We start from the raw sequence: 21,435 nt of genomic DNA on the forward strand, positions 1-21,435 counted from the left end.
CTCCTAACCAAGTCTGTAGAGTGGGGACATGCAGATGCCCACCTCCAAACCTAGATGTATGTTACCAGGTAAGAGAAGCAACAGGTTGCTTGACTCCAGCCCTGAGACCCTCTGGAAAAGCCTGTCTATGGCATGGTAAAGAGATCAAGGGTCCCCCAGGGTGGTTGGGGAGGAATGAACAGGCAGAGGGCAGAGGACTGGGGAGCAGTGAAAGCTCTCTCTGTGACACCTTAATGGTGGGCACAGGTCTTCATACATTTGTCCAAATCCACAGAATGTACCATACCAAGACTGAACCCCCACGTGCAGACTATGGACTCTGGGCAGCTGTGTGTGTGGTGTGGGGCTGTGCATGCGGTGGGGGGGGCTGACTGTGTGGTGGGGGGCTGCGCATGTGGTGGGAGGGGGCTGACTGTGTGGTAGGGTGCTGCGCATGTGGTGGGGGTGCTGTGTGTGTTGTGGGGGCTATGCATGCAGTAGGGGGCTACATGGGAAATCTTTGTACCTCCCCCTCAATTTTGCTGTGAACCTAAAACCGCTCTTAAAAAAGCTTATTTTAAAAGAGACAACCTTGTTGGGGATCAGCGAGGCCTGAGCTCTCGGTCTCAGCGAGTTTTCAGAGCGGTAGCCGTGTGGCCTGCGTGGCTCCGGTCTCGGGACAGGAGACGTCGCTGGGGAGAGGCTGCCCTGTGCCCCCTCTGGGCCCCTCCCCTTCTCTTGGGGCTGGGGCTGTGGGAGGGAGTCCCCGGGGGCAGCGGTGCAGGCGGCTCTCCAAGTCCAGAGTCAGAGTGGAATCTTTGTTAGCGGCGGGGCATACATCTTTTAAATTATAAATCGATAAATAGTTAATTCAATAATAGAATGCTCTTGAATATTTCATGCAGCCCACGCACCACAGAGCTCGCTCAGCCTGGATGTTGATGGAGCAGTGGCGAAGAATTGGAGGCGAACCTCCCCCAAACTCCTGTTAACGCAGTCGCAGACTCAGCAGGAGTTGGCGAGGGTCCCCTCCACTCACCTGGGGCCGTGCTGGTGCTTGTGTGATGCCCAGGGGGTGACCCTTGGGAGGCTGGGTTTCATCCCTATATATAAAACACCATGGCTCAGAGGAGGGATGAAGTTCAAGGAAAACGAGTTGTAGTGGGTGTTTGTATCTCCCCAAATTTATAGGTTGAGACACCAAGCCCTGGTGCCTCAGGATGTGGTTGTATCTGGGTCTTTGAAGAGATGGTGGTGGTGCCTGATTCTATGCGATCCCATGGACTGTAGCCCGCCAGTCACTCTGTCCATGGGATTTCTTAGGCAAGAATATTGGTGGGTTGCTGTTTCCTTCTCCACTTTAAAGAGATAATTAAGATAGAATGAGGTTGTTAGGGTGGGTCTTAATTTAATATGACCTGACCACAGGCCCCAGAGGCACTCCCAGGGGAGCAGGGTTGGAAGGGTATTCAGTAGGTGCCACACCACACCCCAGTGCATTTTCTCCTGACGGGACTCCAGACCAGGCGGTACTCCGGTGGCCAAGACTCTGGTGTGGCAGTGGGGGCGGTCCCAGGGCAGCACCCACACTGCATTCAATCTGAGCTCTGCGCATCGCATAGGGGCCTGCAGGGGAGCTGCGGGTGAGGGTCTTCTCTGAGGATCTGAGCCTCCAGAGCCCACAAAGCCGCTCCCACTAAACCACCCTGATGTTTGCTCGGCCCTCTTGTCTCTGTGGCCAGCGGGGACCTGAGCCTGGCGGGAGACGTGGCATCCCCCTGGGTGAGGTTCTCATCCTTCTCTGGGCAGACAAGCTGGGCCCTGTGGGTGACTGAGTGTGGGTTTGCACCCACCTCTCAGAAGAACAAACGCCGTCCAGGAAATGGGGAGCTTGAGCCTTTGATCCATAGCAGTTATTCTGTGCCCTTGTGGCCAGTGACCGCCCCGAGGACCTGTTGTATCCCCAGGGAGGGCGGCAGCCCCTCCCAGCTGCGGTGGCCTGGGAGCAGACCTGTGTGCGGTGCAGCCCGTCTGCTGTCGTCCCCAAGGCGGCCCTGCCTCCACGGCCTGTTAGCTCCGCTGACAGAGCTGTAACAGTGACAGTAGATTAATATCTCTTTAATCAGCCAAAATGAGCATGGCACGCTGGTGACAGTCCAATTTTCTGCTAACAGATTGTAGCCCATCTAAACCCAGCGCTTAGTTGATTTTTATTTCTGCCGGAGATAAGTCAGTGCGGGAGGACCAGCCAGCGCCATCCCAGCTGCTGCCTTGCTAATCAATAAATCTCACCACTGCGACGTTTCTCACCCACCTGTCAGGCGCCCGCAGCCTGGGGGACAGAATGCGGAGCAGTGGTATTTAGAGGCTGTGGCGGAGCTGGGAGGTATGCCGTCGAGCTGGGTCCACATGTCTCTTCCCTCACTGGGAGCCGCTGCTGAACGTCCTGGAGGTCATGGGAGAGCAACAGCAGGAGCGGTCAGAGTGCAGGCCCACGGGTGCACACGTGCGGGGTCCCAACTTGGCCCTGGCTTCGTAAAACTCTCTGGCTGCCCCTCCCTGGCCGTGGGAAGCCGCTCCTCTTCTCATTATCTCTGGGGGCTTGCAGAGAGTGGCTCTCATCCCACCTGCTCTGCCAGAGGTGTCCAGTGGTGTGGGAGGGGGTGCTGGGCTGAGGCCAGGGGCCCTGGAGCCTCCTGTCTGGTGATGAGCCATTGGGGGCTTCCGGGTGGCTCCTCCCAGGGGATATTTTTCATTCCGAGCATAGAGATCTTCTCTAAGTGTGACCGTGTCACTGGCAGAGCCCTTTGTACCCGCTGGCTGCTCTTTAAAGAGTACACGCAGCCTGCTGGCAGCCCTTCCTTGGAGGACTGGTCTCGGAGGCTGCACTCCTGCCCACTTTGCCTTGAGACCAAGCCCCAGACAGTCCATGGGTTGTGAGTTTCATTCTAGCAGTCAAGACCCCATGCTTTGACCATCCCCATGTCCATGTCTTAATGACACGCTTCCTCTGCAGCTCCGGGTGTGGGAAGTGAGGGGATCTCCTGGAGGCCAGACCCAGGCCTGAGTCGTGAAGAGCCCTTGCAGGGCCCTGGCACCACTCGGAACCCAGTAAACTTTCCTCTCGGATCCTTGCCATTACCATAAAGTTTTTATCTTAAAAAAAAAAAAAAATGAATGAGCATGAGAAGCAATAATTAGAGGTCAGGCTTGCAGTGTTTCCCTGAGTTGAAGTGGGGAGACGCTGGTGTCAGCACCTGCAGGCGGCTGCAGATGGGAAGCGGGACATGCCTCCATTGGGCCCCAGCTCCATCCTCATCCTCCATCCTCCATCCTCTGAGCAGCCCTGGTCCTGCCTGCTGCCCGCACTGGCACCTCTGCTCGCCTTGCAGCTTTGTCCCATTCCTCCGGGGACCTCTGCTGACCTGGTTGACCAGGAAAGGGGAGATGGAGTGCTGGCAGGGGCTCCTTGCCTCCTGGGACGCTGTTCCCGGGTGGTTTCATTCACTCACTCAGCAAACATTCCCTGAGTCCTCCTGGCCTTGATGTCTTCAACCAGATCACCGTCCAGGATGTGTTCATGGCACAGATAAAGTCACCTCCCAGGCTTTGTCCTGTGCAGGGCTGCGCCATTAGGGCAGGGAAGGCGTGTACCCAGGCCATTACGGTTCCTTCCCATGTCTGGGCAGACATCACTAATCAAATGTGGCACTACTTTTCCTTGTGGAGCAATGCTGCTGCCTGCTCTTGGGTGAATCTTGTTCTAGGTGGATGTGGTTGGATCCTACTGGAGAACCTGCCCTGTGCTGTGTCCTTCCCACCCAGCGGGGGCCCCTTCCTTTGGAAACCCAGAGCTTCAGGCCCCTGGCTCTGCGCCCTGTGCCCAGAAGGCTGTGGGTCCATCTGGCAGGCACACTGCAAAGTCAAACCGGAACATCAGAGTGCGCCCGCACTGTGACTGCGGCACCCACTTGCTGGGGATGGCAGCACCTGCCACGCCTAGACCTCACCACGGCCCTCCCACAGCCCCTCCAGGCCGTTACCTCTCACCCCGAGGGCTCGTAGGCCTTGCTGGGGTCACTCAGCTTGTACTTGTGACCACAGGCTGTGCTCTGTTTTTGAGGACACGCCCACCTTTTAAGAGCTGAAGTCTGGGGACAAGTGACCCCATGACAGCCTCTCTGGCCACCTCCTCCTCTGAGATCTGGAGGGAGGAGAGTGTCCCTGGTCACCCCTGGATGGCCACCATGGGAACAGAGCTGGCTTTGCCCATGGGGCCAGTCTGGTGGCAGCTGGGCCCCACCAGGGGGCTCCCAGGGTGGGAGAACTTGGCCAGGGCCTGCTGGGGTGGGACAAGCGACAGGAGGAGGGGAAGGCCCCCAGCCTCTGGCATTCTGGCTCCAGAGCCAGCTCTTAGGGACATCTCTGTGACCCGGTCCCCAGCCTCTCGGGACCACTGCCCACCTGGGAAAGGCACAGGCCCTTAGGGGCTCAAACTGGGGACTGCAGTGTCCTGGTCAGGGGCCAGACTTGGTGGGGTTTAATAAGGGCTGCGTAAGACTGGCTACCCCTGGCCTGGAGGGCAAGGGCGAAGGGAGGTGCTTGAGCAAGAAGAGGGGTCTGGACAACCATGAGAGTAGTGAGGGCCTGGGGATGGGGCAAACCCAGCTGGGGGAAGGTGACAGCCCCTGTGTTTCTCCTATGTGTTCCTCTGACATCACCTGCAAGGGTGCCCGCTGGATGGACCCTTCTGGAAGCCAGAGGATGCAGGTGCCATGGCTGCTGTCCACACGAGGGCATGGAGCAAGGAGGCAGAGCGCAGGCCTGAAGGGCAGACAGGCAGAGGTGCCCATGCTGTCTGCTTCCTCTGATGGCTGGTGGGCATCCCACACGGCCCCAGGCCTTTCTGCGTGTGCTGGCAGTGCCGCATGGCACCTGCCCCCAGCAGGGTCTCCCCAGGAAGCCTGAGCAGCCCCAGCCCTGCCTTGCTTTTGCTGCCCCCTCTGCTGCCTGAGGAGCTTTCTCTGAGGGGATCTTGGTGTCTGCTCCAGGATACATGAGCCACCCGCCTCCTGGGCCAGCATTGCTCCCATGCTACACGCATCCACTGGGCTCTGCTGGGAAGCTTCCTGAGCCGATTGATTCCAGCATCAAAGGCCCCTTCCCCAGGGGCCAGTGGCTTGGGAGGCCTCAAGAGCAGCTGGACAATGAGGATCCTGGCTGAGGATTTATCCTGCAAACAAGGTGATGAGTCCAATGGGGAGCCTGGTCTGTCAGCTGTGATTCCCGACAAGAATGGGACCCCCCTGCCCTAACTGCAGCCGTACTGACAACTGGCTTGGCTTGCAGGAGCCTCCGGAGATCCCTGCTGCTGCTGCTGCTGCGTCACTTCAGTCGTGTCTGACTCTGTGCGACCCCAGAGACGGCAGCCCACCAGGCTCCCCCGTCCCTGGAATTCTCCAGGCAAGAACACCGGAGTGGGTTGCCATTGCCTTCTCCAATGCATGAAAGTGAAAAGTGAAAGTGAAGTCGCTTAGTTGTGTCCGACCCTTAGCGACCCCATAGACTGCAGCCTACCAGGCTCCTCCGTCCATGGGATTTTCCAGGCAAGAGTACTGGAGTGGGGTGCCATTGCCTTCTCTGCCGGAGATCCCTAGACGGAGGCAGAAACTGTCTCTCCAGAAAATCTTCCGAGGAGGACGGAGACACAGGCCCAGACACTCGTCCCCACGAGAGAGGACCCTGTGGCCTGCTCCTTCCCCTGGCGTGTGGGTGGGTGTTTGTATGGGCAGCTCACCCTGAGGCCAGACAGGTCCTCACAGGGCTGGGCAGCGCTGCTTGCTGGTGGGGGCCCTGGGTGCTTTCTAGCTCAGGCCCTACACGGGAAGTCCTTTTTAGGAGACCCCAGGCTGGGCAAGGCTGGGGCACAGCCTGGACCAGGTGGGACCCAGGCAGCCTAATGACATAAACTTGTCCCACTTCTCTGTCCCCAGATACCTGCCTCAAAACTTGGGTGGGAAGTCAGCCCCTTTCCTGTGCATCTCACTGCGTCTGTTCTAGTATCTTCCCCAAGGCACTTAGAGAGTGGATGGTGTCAGGTGAGAGGGACAAGGCCCTTATGTACACACATGCACACAGACACAGAATGTGCACACACACATGCGCACACACGCAGAATGTATGCACACTCAGATGTACGCACACACACCTGTGCATGGACACACATGAACACTGGCACTACACACATACACCTACACGTACACATATGTGTAGATGAGTATGCACACTCACATGCACACACAAATGTGTACAATCACATACACACACATTCACACTTGAACATATACTCAAAGGTGTACACACATGCATAGATACTCTTGGAGGGCTTACCCAGGACACAGGGACTGGGGCCTCTCTGGCCCTCACAGGCCCAGGGGTGGGGGTCAGGCCTGGTGAGCCAGCCTCGGTGTGTTCATGGGTATGAGAGGCTGCACTCTGTGCCTTTGCATGTAAGAACTACAGCCCTACTCTGGGTGTGCACACATGGCCCCATCTGTGACACTTTAGCATCTGATCTGAACCTATGCTCGGGCCCCAGGGTGTGGGGCTGAGGCCACGGCTACCTGGGCTAGTGGGCAGCCGGCCAGGGTTCTCTGGGCCGAGCCACCAAGGGGTGGGCGGCATCTCCCAGCTTCCGGCCTTGGTCTGGGGCCTCGTTCCCCAGGCAGGTCCTGACCCGGGGCCGCCTGCATCTCCCGGCCCCATTGCGGCTGACAGGGCTCTCTGGGCTAAGCCACGGTGGAGACAGGCGGCATCTCCCAGCCCCCGGGCCTGGTTGGGCCTCATTCCCCAGGCGGGTCCTGACCCGGGCCCGCCTGCGTCTCCCGGCCGCATCGCAGCGACAGGCTGGCATTTCCCGTCCTGTCTGCTCTTTCTCCTCCCTGTCATGTCGACAAGCACAATCATGTTCCCTGACAGACGGAAATATCAGCCCTCCAGGATGGGGACAAAGCAGGCTTTAAAGTTTAACGAGAGGCGTTAATGGAAATAAAATGTAAAAGTCTCCTTCAAATGTGGGGTTTCTGTTTTATCAGAGAAAAAGTGCCCTAAATAATATATAAACGATGTGTGTTTTAGTTCTTTTACATGCGTGAATATTTAAAACATGCAAAAATGTAGAAGAGGCATTTGCCAGGAACAAAAGGAAACACTTATTTAAGCCCAAAAATGAATAAATAAAGGAAGGTGTAGAGCAGGAGATGGTAAAACAGAGGAGATGTGTATTGACTCGGCAGTTTGGGGTGAGGGCTGCATGTCGGTGGGTCTGCAGGCTGGCTTCTGGGGGTGCAGGGCCCAGTCTGGGTGGCGGCTCCTGGGGTGGGTCCCTGGGGTCAGGCCATGAGCACCGCCAGCTGTGGGTCCCTGGGGTCTCTCCCTGCATTTGCACCAACCCCTGGGTCCGGCCCTAAGCCCCACCAGCTGGGGGGTCTCTGGGTTTAGGCCCTGCACCCCACCAGATGAAATGCTTGGTGTAGCACCTACTCCCCAAAGCCCAGGGGTTCCTCCTCCTGTATTTTGCTTTGCAGAAAACACAAACACACTCCCCTCCTGCGTCTTTCTGCCCTGTCATTCCTGTTCCGTGAACACCTGGGCACACATTGATGACTTAGTGCCACTGTGCTCCTCGAGCACCAGGTCATATGTGTGTCCCAGGATGGCCGGACGGCAGGGCACCATGGCTGGGGCTGAAAACAACAGAAGCTGGTTCTCTCCTGATCCAGAAGCGTAGAATCCCGGCTTCAAGGTGTCTGAAGGGCTAGCTCACTGTGAAGGCTCCAGGCGAGGAGGCATCCTTCCTGCCTCATCCAGCGTTTGGGGGCTCCAGTGCCACCAGCTTGTGGCCGAGGATCCTTCCTGCCTCATCCAGCTTCTGGGGGATCCCGCGTCCCCTGGCTCGTGGCCGCATCACCTCAGCTTCTACATCCACTGTTACGTGGCCTCCTTTCCCTGTGACTGCCTCCTTTTCTAGCAAGGACTCGAGTCATATTAGAGCAGGGCCTGCCCCGTGCCCTCATGTTGACCTGGTTACATCTGCAAAGACCCATCTCCTATAAGATTCCGTCCATAGGTACCGGGGTTGGGGCGTCACCATGTCTCACTGCGGACACAGTTCACCCCCCAGCACCAGTGCACTGTGAGCCCTTCTGGAACCGCTCATGAGCAGGAGCCTGAGGCCGAGGGGATAAAGTGACGTGCCCAAAGTCCCTCTGCCCGAGGGTGGGCTGTGGGGTCAGACGGATGAGGTCTCTGTGGGGTCCTACTGGGGACCCCGGGCTCCAGCTCCCAGCCTCATGCCAACTGCAGGGTCTCTCCAATCAACATGCATTTTCTATCATATTGACACCTGGAATCCTGCATCTCAGAAGTGGGGGGAAGAGTTGTGAGATCATGGGGGATTGGGGCAGTCAGCTTTCACAACCTCGCTCTGCCTCTGCCCCAACTTGTGCTGTCCAGGAGCTGCTGCAGGTCTGGCTCAGGGCCACCCTGCCCCCAGCCTTGGCACAAACATTTCGGCAGACGACACAGATGGGCCCACCTTCACCTTGATGCTCTGGTCTTTGAGACTCCAGATGGCAGGTAGAGGGAGTGGAGGAGGGAAGTGGAGGAGGAGGTAGAGGGACGTGGAGGCAGTGGAGGAGGTTTTGTCCTTTGTCTCTGTTGGGTGACCTGGGAAGCATGGCAGTTTCTGCCCCACCTTTTCTCATCTGAAAATGGGTATCAAGCCGGACTCTGCCCCCTGCCTGCCTCCAGTGGTCAGTCCCTGGTTAAAGGGGAACTGAGCGGATGGACAGACCCACTTTCTGAGATTAATGTGGGCTCTGTCAGATTTCCTGTGGAACTTTCTAGGAAACAGCAGTATTTCCAGGCTCTGTCTGGCCCTTGTGCTGCTGCTAATGACCCGGCCACTGAATAAGTGTTCTCCATGTGGACACTGGCATCTTGGTCGTCTAGCTCCCGCGGCACCTGTGGGAGATGGACCCCGACAGATCCCGTCTTGCATGTGCAGGGGGCAAGATAGAGAGCAGGCTGGGCGCTTGGCCAGCATGGCCCTCCCTTTGTCCTGGTCCTGACTGGGGTCCCTGGGGGCTGTTTACCTGCATATCCTCTCTGCCCGGTTACCCACAGCCCTGGGCTCCCAGTGCTGCTTTTAATACACAGAGGTTTCACGGTGTGATTGCTCAATTATTCATTGCCGTAGCCCCACTGGGTTGGCGAGGCGGCAGAAAGGTTCCATGTCTGGAGAACGTTTTCTGATGTCCGCGCATTAATTTTTAAACCCACTCACGTTGGTGACCAGCCTGAGCTGTGCACCTTTAGGGCCAATGGAAAAGTTGGGACGGAAGGGCCTGTGTGTGCTTGAGTCTGTGGTTGAGGACAGCCCAGGGGAGGGGTGTCCTCTGTCAGAGTGGAATTCCAGGTCCTGGGGGTGGGGAGGGAGAAGGACCTGGAAGCAAATTGATCAGAGTGGGAAATTTCAACAGGCCTTTAGCCAAGGCAGGAGTGTTGTCTCCGATTGTCACATGTACTCCTGTTTTCCCCGAGTCAGGAGAGAGGGTAAAGTGTACAAAGCTGCCCTGTTAAAAGTGGAAAAGCTGAGCCATGGCCAGACAGGGTTCCCCCAAAACCAGAGTGGCTGTCTTAGGACGTCACCGGGGGTACCAGGCCTGTTCCATCCCCAGGCAGGACCCAGCTAGCAGGCAGGCATGGAGGCTCCTGGGCTGGCGGCCACAGGGGCTCAGACCGTTTTCATTATGGCCAGAGAGAACCCGGTGAAACTATAACACTAACAACATCATTTATTTCAGCGACGTGGGGCAAAATGACTTTACAATGGTGTTTTACGTGCTACATGTGCACCATAAATATTTCCATAAAAACATGCATTAAAATATAAAAGTGGGCCCCAAATATCAGAAGTCGGGAGGTAGGAAACCCACAGCAAAGCCCATGTGATGGCTGGGTTGCCAAGCAGCTGCGGTGGGGTCTACCCTGCGGGTGGGGTAGTGAGCGTCACCCCCGCCCCCTCGCAGAGTGGGGCCGGCTCAGAACTCTGCCTACTGGCCTTGGCTTTGCTGAGGGGCTGTGTTGGGGAGGTGGTGCCCTGGGGGACAGCCCTCCCAGCCCCCCAGCTCCTGGTCCTGCAGGTCTCTGCTCACAGGGGTCCTCCTCAGGCCCCCCGAGCTCATGCACTCCCTCAGTCCAGAATTCCCAGTCAAGCCCACTGTCATGGGCGCCCATTGTAGCTGGCTCGGGGTCCCCCTGAGCATCCCGTTGGCCTCCTTTGTGACTGTCCTCTAACTTGGGGCCCCTGGTTGGTCCCCAGGGGCTGCCCCACGTTGGGTCACTGCTGCCCTCCCTCCCCTCTGCCTGGTGGGTATGCTCCTGTCTTCGGCAGAAGGACATTCCCTGCAGGTTTCTGGAAGCCATGCTTGGACTGTAGACACAAGTTAGATGCCTATTTGGAGTAAGGTGGGGAGGCTGACGGAAGAAGGGGATCTGAGACACCCCCCCAACCCCCCGCCACACCAACCGCCACCCGTCCCTGGACCCCAACTCTGGGCTTGGAGAGCTGAGGACGAATTTTGTGCTAAAGCCTGAGGTGGGAGCAGGGAAGCTTGATGTCCTGGGTGCCTGGGGATCCCCGGGGGATGGTAGGGCAGGGCTGTCCACAGGGATCTGGGGGGGGTGGACGGTAGGGCAGGGCTGTCCACAGGGATCTTGGGTGTAGACGGTAGGGCAGGTCTGTCCACAGGGATCTGGGGGGGTGGACAGTAGGGCAGGGCTGTCCACAGGGATCTGGGGGGTGGACGGTAGGGCAGGGCTGTCCACAGGAATCTTGGAGGTGGACGGTAGGGCAAGGCTGTCCACAGGGATCTGGGGGGGGTGGACGGTAGGCCAGGGCTGTCCACAGGCACCCCTCCAGGTGATGTGATTTCACCAAGCTCTCAGGAGTGAACAGACTCACACCCATCTAGAAACAGGACAGAATAAAGAACAGACACTGGGGTACCCTCGGGGCCCCCACTCTTGGCGTGTTGACTAGGAACCTCTGACTCTGCCTTGCAGCCGAGGGGTAAGAATCCCCCTGGTTTGGGGGTGTGCTGCCCACACTGTATCATGTGCTGATTCTCCTGCTTCATGAAGGGCTGAGCTGAGCTGAGTATGGCTGTGGAAATGCTGAAGCAAAGCCAGTTCTGCATGAGGCTCCCCTCAACTCCGTCTCCAGATCCCAGGTCTAAGAAGGGTGGGAGGGGGAGTGGGGTTTGCCCAGCAGGAGCCCAGGAAGCCCTGGCACTCGGAGCCCCCTGGTGGTGAGTGGCTGTCAGTGCAGCTGTAGCGCTCCTGGGTGGGACCCCCAGGGGCCCAGTTCCATGCCCACTGGTGTCTCTGGGGTCCACCCTCCCTGGGGTCATGGGATCTGAGAGTGAGGCCCACACAGGGCTCCAGGCAGGGTGGTCAGATTTAGCAAATATAAATCCAGGACCCAGTTAAATCTGACACCGGCTCAACGAGTAACACTTTGTGTATTCTACAGACTATAAGGGCATAGCTACTCTAAAGCATGAAGCTCTGCCAGTCTGAAATTCAGAAATAACCGGGCCTCCTAGGTGTTATCTGGCAATCCTAGCAGTGAGTTCCTGGAGAGAATAAAGGAGAGGACCTGGGACGAGCCCTGGAGAATCATAACAGCTGAGGGCGATGCGTCCCTGAGGGCCAGGCGGGGCGTGGCGAAGGACCAGCACAGACTGGCCCAACTGGGGTCCAGGATCAGTGACCTTCTGCCCCAAGGCAGCCATTTCTCCCACAGTTTTCTTGAGTGCTAGTTGACAGGTTGCACAGCCCAGAAGTTTAAAGTCCGCTTCCACAGACAACTTCAGAACACGTTCATCACCCTAGATCTCCATTCCCTTCAATCTCAGCCCCACCCACTACCTGCCTGCCAGCCCCTGGCAACCACATATCTGCTCCCTGTCCCCGTGGATTTGCTAGTCCTGGACACAGCCTGGAGTACTGTCCTTTTCCTGGTCCCGGGCACCTCCTACTCGGCTGGCCTTGGTCATGGGGAAGCCAGGGGTCTGGGCTGGTGGCACCCACTGCCCACCACCCACCAGCTGCCCTGTGCCCCAGGTGTGTATAGGTGTGCTCAGGTATACACAAGTGCACACAGGTGCACACAGGTGTGCCCAGGTACACACAGGTGCCATGGGGCTGCAGGGCTGCCCAGGGGAATGTGAATCAATTTCCAGCTGAGTTTGTCTCCTGCTGGGCTGAGGGGCTGCAGGTGGGGTTGGCTCTGGTCTCCTGGGGACCAGATCACTTCTGGGCAACTTAAAAGGCCCCCTGAGCAGGGGACACTCAAGTCACTAAGACTATGAGAGGGTCAGCCCCCCTCAGGGTGGGAGATCTGTGGAAGGGGATGGAAGGATCCTGGGTGCCCTGTCTCCCCTACCCTGCCTGTCTGAGCCCCCTGGGAGCCCCTGTAGAGACTTCGTGAGCTGGAGTTGTCCAAGCTTGATTCCCAGGATCTGACAGCCAATGGCCGACAGAGGCTCTGGACTGAAGCCCTGGGCCTGACGGCCATCCTGCCCCAATCCTACGTGGTCCACTGCAGGGACTGGCCCTGCGTCAGAGTCTTCATCCCCAGTGGGGTGACACAGTGTGGAACCCATGGCATGGGGACAACAGAGCAGGTGTGATATCCCTGGCTTTGTCCTCCCTGCCCCAAGCCCCCAGGAGCTGGCCTTGGAAGAGGAGTGGGTTGGGACTCAAGGTGGTCCCCAGGGACAGACCAGCTGGGCTTGGTGGCTTAGGTGTCCCCCGAGGTCAGCATCAGCTCAAAGATGGCCCACCTGTCCTCTCTCTGCTGAGGGCTCAGCGATTAGATGGGGGTGGTAGAGGCTCCAGGAGGGTCTCACCATGAGGGTCTCACCGTGGGACTGAGGGAAGTCCCTGAGAGGACACCTGGGAAGGCCAAGGGGCCAGCTTCCCCCACCCTGCTGCCCAGTCCTGGTCCCTCACTCCAAGGACGCTCATGTGGGCCTAACTGCAAGGCACCCCCTCCCTTGGAGCCCCGCCCCCCACCACAAACCAGAAGGAGACATGTCCCTGGTCACTCCTTCACTGGTTGACCACAGAGAGACATTATGTTCCAGGACCTTCTGCTGCAGCTGAGCCCCACCTGGGCCAAAAGTATGGCCGGCAGGAGAATGACTGCCAGGGATGTCCCAACCTCACTCTGGGAGCCGGCCGAGGGGCCGAGGGGCTGAGGGGCCCAGGTGTTGAGACTGGAGTTAAAGACAAGATGCCTTCCTGGGAGAAAGAGACCCTCCCAGGAGTCAGGTCCCTGCATGGCTGGAGGACCATGGAATCTGCCCGATGCCATGCAGAGACACCATGCCAGGAGGGCCAGGTGGCACCAAAGAGTGGGCGGCATCAAACTTGTCCTGTCCTGAGATGGGCAGCGGGTGCCGTGAGGAGGGGCACAGGGGATGCTGAGCCCGCCCCTTCGCACGGGGTTTCCCCTGGGCTCAGGGAAGTGCTGGGTGCGTCGGCTCTCTGGCTGCCCTCCTGCCCTGGGCTCCTGAGGAGGGGTCTGTCCTGTCCTTGAGCCTAGAGCTTGGCCGGCTCTGAGGACAGGGAATTCCTCACACTCAGGCCGCTGCACAGGCCCTCACCCCCAGGGCCTGCCCTCCTCCTGGGCCTCAGCTTCCTCATCTGCCAACCAGGCGGCCACTGCCCACATCCGTGCGGCTGAGGGGGCTTTTGCCTTGCGGGGGCAGCTCAGTGTGTCCCCAGCCTCCCGTCCAGCCGAAAGTGTGTTTTCAGGGTAAGACAATGTTTACATTTACACTATCAAAGTTTCATGTGTTTGTCTTGCCATTTATAGAATTATTCAGTGTTTCTTTGCTTGGGACAGGTTAATGGCTAACAGTGGGAATCTGGGGTTATATTGAGGTGATAGAAGTTCACATGGAACCAGATCTCACAAGCGTATCTTTTATTTCGGGGTGTGTGTGAGGAGCTGCCTTTTGTCCCCTCTGGGTGCAGCTGGTTTCACGGAGCCCGCTTCTCGGCACCATCCCAAGTACATGGCGAGGAATCTCGGGGAATTCTTGGGCTGCAAGATTCCCAGGCTGACGGCTAACTTAGAGCCAGGACTGAGTGGCTGCTCCTGGAGCAGGGGGTGCCCTCTGATGTGGCTGCGAGACTGAGGGCAGGACACTCCCGGAAGCCCCTCTCTTGGGTGCTGGTTGTGGGGGGCCTCCCGATCCACCTGGGAGCCTGCCAGTCTGCCGTCTCAGGGGCCTGCTTCTGAGTCGTTGGGGTTTCGGAGAGGAGAGAGGCTATTCTGAGAGCTTCAGTGGCTGCCTCACTCCAGCCTTCCTGGTATCAGGGGAGCCCCCTCCCAGGATGGACCAGAGTTGGGCAGAAAGTCGAGTCCTTAGACAGTGGGCAGCGCTTGTGTTTTTTTGAGTATTCTCTCTGCTGGAAAGAAGGAGCAGCAGGGATACTGGATCCTAGGCTCCAGGTAGCCTTGGAGAAGCCCCTCCCTTGTGAGGGCAGTGGGACACCCTGGGAGTGGACGTGAGGCTGGAGGTTGGGCCTCCTGCCCCGTCCATCGGCCACCCTTCAGGTGGCAGCCCCTGCCCTCCCTTCTTGGGGAAACATCACAGTCATGTCTGTGTTGTGTGATCTTAGCCTCTAAGTTGGACAGTCCGTGTCAGAATGTGAAATTCACAAGGTGAAATCTCATGAACTGATTTCAAATGAAGGGTAGAAAGTGCCCCCATGACCCCACCTGAATCAGGCGGGCCCTGGTCTGAAGGAGGATCTGGACTCAGGATTCAAGCTCACCTCCGAGGAGCAGGAACGTGTTAACATTTTCAGCAGTTCCGGGGTGTCTTTGAGCTGTCCCGTCTCTTCACACGAGACTGGGGACCCAGGAGCACGAACATGTGTGATGATTCTTGATCTCTGCCCCCTTGAAGGAGAGGAGAAAAACGGTCTGTTTTTTTGTGCCAAACTACGACTCATGCATATGTATCTGTCATCTGCTACATAATTTATAAAAATGACCCCCCCAAGAGGACTCCACACTTTGTCCTGGGCCATGGGACACCCAGCCCCACTAGCCTGCCCGGCCTGGAGCCGGATGGCGCGATGCCTTCTGCACACCCGGTGTTGGTGTCAGGAGCGATTCTCCACGCCGCGTAAAACATCTTAGGGCCGTTACGTTTCCCAGATTGTTTTACAGCAAAAGTCGGTGTCAATGTTATGCTTTGAAACATTTAAGAAACAACAGTTTACGGTCTCAGATCTTCACGGTTTGGAAGACCAAACACTCCGCTCGCCTTGGCCAAATTGATGTTTGAAATTCAGGAGAAAACCCATCATGTTACAACAGGAGAGAATGTCCGTGAAGAGAGAGCCCAAATCACTCCAGGATGTTTCGGGTTTCATGTCTCCCGCTCTCGACGGAAACCCGTTCGTGTTCTCAGGCGTGGAGTCAAAATACACAGAAAGGGGATATTTTTAGACAAGCACATTTGGAATCGGATCGCCTTCTGCAGCGTTCATGGAGGCCTCGCGGGGGCGTTGGAGGGGGATGCAGCCATGCCTCTTGGGGTCCTCTGTTGCGAGCTTTGGTGCCCCTTGGGGCTGGAGAAGGAGCGTGGCTGGATGGGCCCCATCCCTCGATGACACAGGGACCTCTCTGGCTGTAGAACAATCTCTATGTGGTTTGTGTCCAAAGTGCAGTCCACGCTGGAAGCCCCTTCTGGTCTATCCTTCTCCCCGGAGTGTGCGGGGCCTGGGGAGCATGTGCACACGGGTGCCTGCAGTCCGGGAGTGCACACGGGTGCCAGCAGTCCGGGTGTGCACACGGGTGCCTGCAGTCTGGGAGTGCACAAGGGTGCCTGCAGTCCGGGAATGCACAAGGGTGCCTGCAGTCCGGGAGTGCACAAGGGTGCCCGCAGTCCGGGTGTGCACACGGGTGCCTGCAGTCTGGGAGTGCACAAGGGTGCCTGCAGTCCGGGAATGCACAAGGGTGCCTGCAGTCCGGGAGTGCACAAGGGTGCCCGCAGTCCGGGTGTGCACACGGGTACCTGCAGTCCGGGTGTGCACACGGGTGCCTGCAGTCCGGGAATGCACAAGGGTGCCTGCAGTCCGGGAATGCACAAGGGTGCCTGCAGTCCGGGAGTGCACAAGGGTGCCAGCAGTCCGGGTGTGCACACGGGTGCCTGCAGTCCGGGAGTGCACAAGGGTGCCTGCAGTCCGGGAGTGCACAAGGGTGCCTGCAGTCCGGGAGTGCACACGGGTGCCTGCAGTCCGGGAGTGCACAAGGGTGCCTGCAGTCCGGGAGTGCACAAGGGTGCCTGCAGTCCGGGAATGCACAAGGGTGCCTGCAGTCCGGGAGTGCACAAGGGTGCCTGCAGTCTGGGTGTGCACACGGGTGCCTGCAGTCTGGGAGTGCACACGGGTGCCTGCAGTCCGGGTGTGCACATGGGTGCCTGCAGTCTGAGAGTGCACACGGGTGCCTGCAGACTTGGGCGTACACATGGGTGCCTGCAGTCCGGGTGTGCACACGGGTGCCTGCAGTCCGGGTGTGCACACGGGTGCCTGCAGTCTTGGGCGTACACATGGGTGCACCAGTTTGTGATGGGCTCCCCAGTCTGGGCCTGGTGGCTCGCTAGGCCTGGAGGAGGTTGGGACCCAGCTGAATGTTTGTGCTGATGCGCCAGCTTTGCTGAGCTGTGGGTGAGACAGACCATGTTTTCAATCATAATAGGAGCAAACACGGCATGAAAATCATGAAGAGAGAATAAGGATGGAGCCCCGAGGTGTCTTCACGGAACCACTGCTGTTTTAATTGCTGCGGTAATTCATCTGAGCCTCATTGCAAAGATTGGAGGCTGAGACCACAGCACTTCTGGCTGGTTTAGGTGATCTCCGTGGCTTCCGGGGTCAGGGTCTGGCAGCCTCCACCCTTCCTTGCTCCTCCCATCACTGCCGGCCATCGTCTCTGGCATGCTGGGGAGAATTCCGGCAAACAGTGTCTCTGTGGGCTAGATGGCTGCTCAGAGCAGGCATCTGCTGCCCGGATGGACATTCCCAGACTTTTGACACCCCGACTTTCCTCTTCCCCAGTACTCCTGCTCTGAGTCCACAGCCAACGTCTGTTTTCTCAACTCAGGAAAAGCCCAGAACATTCTTGAGAATCCTGAGACCCCTATCACCCACCACAGAGCTGGTGGCTCAGGGGCGACCCAGCTGGCCAGTGACAGTCTGCCCCATGTAGTGGCCACTGGCCAATGGGGTTAGGGCCCCTGCGTGTAGTCCAGGGGTGAGCCTTTGTCCCCAAAGCCAAGCAGTGGTCGGCCACAGGAAGAACCCAACCTTTGCGCTGGACATGGGGTTGCGGGGACATGTCTGGTGACTGCTGAAGAGAAGGCTCTGACTCTACTGCCTGGAGAAGGGCGGGGAGCTGGCCCAGAAGGAGGACTACCAGTTAAATTTTAATTTAAGGAAATGACAGATGACTTTTTAGTCTAAGTCCACGGATCAGTGTGTGCACGCTGTCACAGCAAATGCCGCAGTTGGTGCCTTAGACCGCAGAAGCCCAGGACTGGGGCAGGCAGGGCCGGCTGCTCCTGAAGCCGCTTTCCCTGGTGTGTGGATGCCGTCTTCTCCCCATGTCCCCCTGTGGCTGTCCCTCAGTGTGTGCGTCTGTGTCCTGATCTCCTTTCTTCCTGACATCCAATCAGTCAGATTGGATCAGGGCCCATGGTAAGGATATCACTTTAATTTGATCACCTCTATGAAGATCAAACTCCAAACACCATCACTCTTTGGGCTCCTAATATTTAAGGGGACACAATTCAACCCATGACCATGTGTCTGGTGCAATATTTGGAGCATACTTAGGCCAAAAGGTATTCGTTGCTTATTTAAAACACTGCTGTATTTCAAATGAGCCCCTTTATCTGGGAGGAGCTGTGGCTGGAAAAGGAGAGAGGTGGATTCTGGAGGCCTGTTCTTGACACCCCCAACACACACATATACATTCACACATGCACACATACACACGCACACACATGTGAACACACACACACAAACACACTTAAACACAAACATGAACACATACATACAAATACATATATACATATACATACACACGCACACACACACAGGAACATGAGTGGGACTCAGTCCACTTGCATGCAGAGGGATTAGGGGGTCTCAAGGGTGCTAATATGTGGCTCTGAGGCCCTCAGGAGATGTGACCATGCAGGTCCAATGACCTAGGATGGTTGACATGGGATCCGAGGGCCAGGACAACCTCTGGTTACAGTTTAGGAAAACAAGGGGCATCTGGGCCTCCAGTTCACAAGGCAGAGGTGCCAGGGGTCATGGTGGACTGTGGTCTCTGGATGGTCTTCAGTTAGTTTAGTCACTCAGTCATGTCCAACTCTTTGCAACCCCATGGACTACAGCACACCAGGCCTCCCTGTCCATCACCAACTGCCAGAGTCTCCCCAAACCCATGTCCATTGAGTCAGTGACACCATCCAACCATCTCATCCTCTGTAGCCCCCTTCTCCTCCTGCACTCAATCTTTCCCAGTATCAGGGTCTTTTCCAATGAGTTGGCTCTTCACATCAGGTGGCCAAAGTATTGGAGCTTCAGCTTCAGCATCAGTCCTTCCAATGAATATTCAGGACTGATTTCCTTTAGGATCGACTGGTTGGATCTCCTTGCGGTCCAAGGGACTCTCAAGAGTCTTCTCCAACACCACAATCCACAAGCATCAATTCTTCGGTGCTTAGCCTTCTTTATGGTCCAACTCTCATGTCCACATATGACTATTGGAAAAACCATAGCCTTGACTAAATGGACCTTTGCCAACAAAGTATGTCTCCACTTTTTAATATGCTGTCTAGGTTTGTCATAGCTTTTCTTCCAAGGAGTAAGCGTCTTTTAATTTCATGGCTGCAGTCACCATCTGCAGTGATTTTGCAGCCCAAGAAAAGAAAGTCTGTCACTGTTTCCATTTTTCCCCATCTATTTGCCATGAAGTGATGGGACTGGATGCCATGATCTTTGTTTTTTGAATGTTGAGTTTTAAGCCAGTTTTTTCACTTTCCTTTCACCCTCATCAAGAGGCTCTTTAGTTCCTCTTGACTTTCTGCCATAAGGATGGTGTCTTCCTCATATCTGAGGTTATTAATATTTCTCCCAACAATCTTGATTCCAGCTTGTGCTTCATCCAGCCCAGCATTTAGCATGATGTACTCTGCATCTAAGTTAAATAAGCAGAGTGACAATATACAGCCTTGATGTACTCTTTTCTCAATTTAGAACCAGTCCGTAGTTCCATGTCTGGTTCTAACTGTTGCTTCTTGACCTGCATACAGATTATCAGGAGGCAGGTAAGGTGGTCTGGTATTCCCATCTCTTTAAGAATTTCCTTCTTAAAGGGAAGGTCTTCAGGGAACCCCAATCTGGCCTTGATGGAGGGGCAGTTAAGCAGCTAGAACCCTAGTGTGGGACCACAGATGAGTGGGGGCAGGGTGGTCGGGTGCGGCTGGATGCTGGTGGGTTGGGGTACCAACAGCCACGTGGTAAGTGGCCGCAAATGCAGTGGATCCTGGGGCTATCCGCTGCCTGCTCCCTGGCCCAGCAGGCTGGGAGTGTCAACGCCAGAACGGTTTTCAGCTGAAAATCCTCCGATTTATTAACTTTGCTCCAGAAGCCAGTGCGTCTGTTATTTATGCTCCTTTGATCTAGAAAGCTGTTTGTTTACATTTTATTGCATTATAAATCCTGGGTAAGCATGCGGGATATTTTTATGACTCACCGAGGACTCTCCTGTGAGCACGCCCAGGGTGGGAGTCTTGACAGCTCTGCTGCCACGGTCTTCCCTCCTGGAGTCTGGGGTCTGGGATCATCTGGACACATGCGGCCCGCAGATGTGTCTCTGCAGAACATCTGGGCTGGGGCGGAGGCTGCAGGCTGTGGAGCGTGTGGTGGGACCACAGCGCACAGGAGCTCTGTGGTCACGGGCAGCCTGTGCCGGTGTGGCGGGAGTACCGGTCACCTGCAGGGTGGCTTCTGTATGGCCAGCTGGGTCCATGTGGTCGTCCAGCCTCTGGCCCAGGGTGGGGCCATTCTTCTGGCTGCAGTGTGGGTGTGGAACAGGGGGGTTGATCTTTCGGCTCCAGCTCAGGGGGTCCATACCCTGAAGCAGAGACAAGCAGCAGAGCAGCCCGGGCAGCCGGACCAGCGCCCATGGGGCAGGAGGCCACCGCACTTGTCCTCTTAGGGGACACTGATTATGCGCCTGCTCCAGTCCCCAGCCTGTGCTGGGGCTGCAAGTGCAGGGCTTTCTGCAGTTTGCCGACCAGTGTGGGGGGCATGGAGCAGCCTGGGGACGCTGATGCTGGTTTGGGGCCAGAGCAGACCCTTGCAGAGAAAGTGGGGGGCCAGACTCAGAAGAGCGAGGGGGCTTCAGTCAGGCAGTGCCCAGGTGTGTGGGGTGTGCAGGGTTTGGAAGTTTCCCTGGGAGCCATGGATCCCCATGGGGGATGGTGAGAGAGGCAGGCAGGTCCTTCCTGCCCTTTTTTTTTTTAAGGGCTCAGTTTCTTTTCTTCTGGGAAGTTTGTGATTGAGGAGCCGAGGCTGTGGCGGGGCTGGTGAGTCCGCGGTGGGTCCTTGGCGCCCCCAGCACCTGCGGTTTCTTATGGGACGGAGGCTTTGTTGCCAGACTGAACATCCTGCGAGAACAGGGACTCTGTCTTGTCCAGTTCCTGGTACCTCCCAGCCGCACCTGCTTATGGGGACACAGTTACTCAGCAGTAAACATGTGTTGAATAAATGAATGTGTGGAAAGAAGACACACTGGTGGGTTAACCCTTCAGTGTAGGGGTCACACCCTTTCCAAGCCGGGTAGGTAACACAGTGCGTAAGGTGTCTCAGCCCAGGCAGAAGGAGCCCATGGGGATTACTGCAGCAAGTGGTGCCTGCAGACTGCTGCTGCTGCTGCTAAGTCGCTTCAGTCGTGTCCGACTCTGTGCGACCCCATTGACAGAAGCCCACCAGGCTCCCCCATCCCTGGGATTCTCCGGCAAGAACATTGGAGTGGGTTGCCATTTCCTTCTCCAATGCATGAAAGTGAAAAGTGAAAGTGAAGTCACTCAGTGGTGTCCGACCCTCAGCGACCCCATGGACTGCAGCCTACCAGGCTCCTCCGCCCATGGGATTCAGACTAAAGGCATTCAAACCCTGATTTTGCAAAACCGCCGACCAAGTGAGACAAATTGCTGGTGCTGGCCACGTCAGTGACCTCTGCCTCCTCCTGAGGCCACAGTAACTCCATGGTCTAAACACCCAGTCTTC

Source organism: Bubalus bubalis, chromosome 5 (assembly GCF_019923935.1).
Source record: "Bubalus bubalis isolate 160015118507 breed Murrah chromosome 5, NDDB_SH_1, whole genome shotgun sequence".
Lineage (NCBI taxonomy): Eukaryota > Metazoa > Chordata > Mammalia > Artiodactyla > Bovidae > Bubalus > Bubalus bubalis.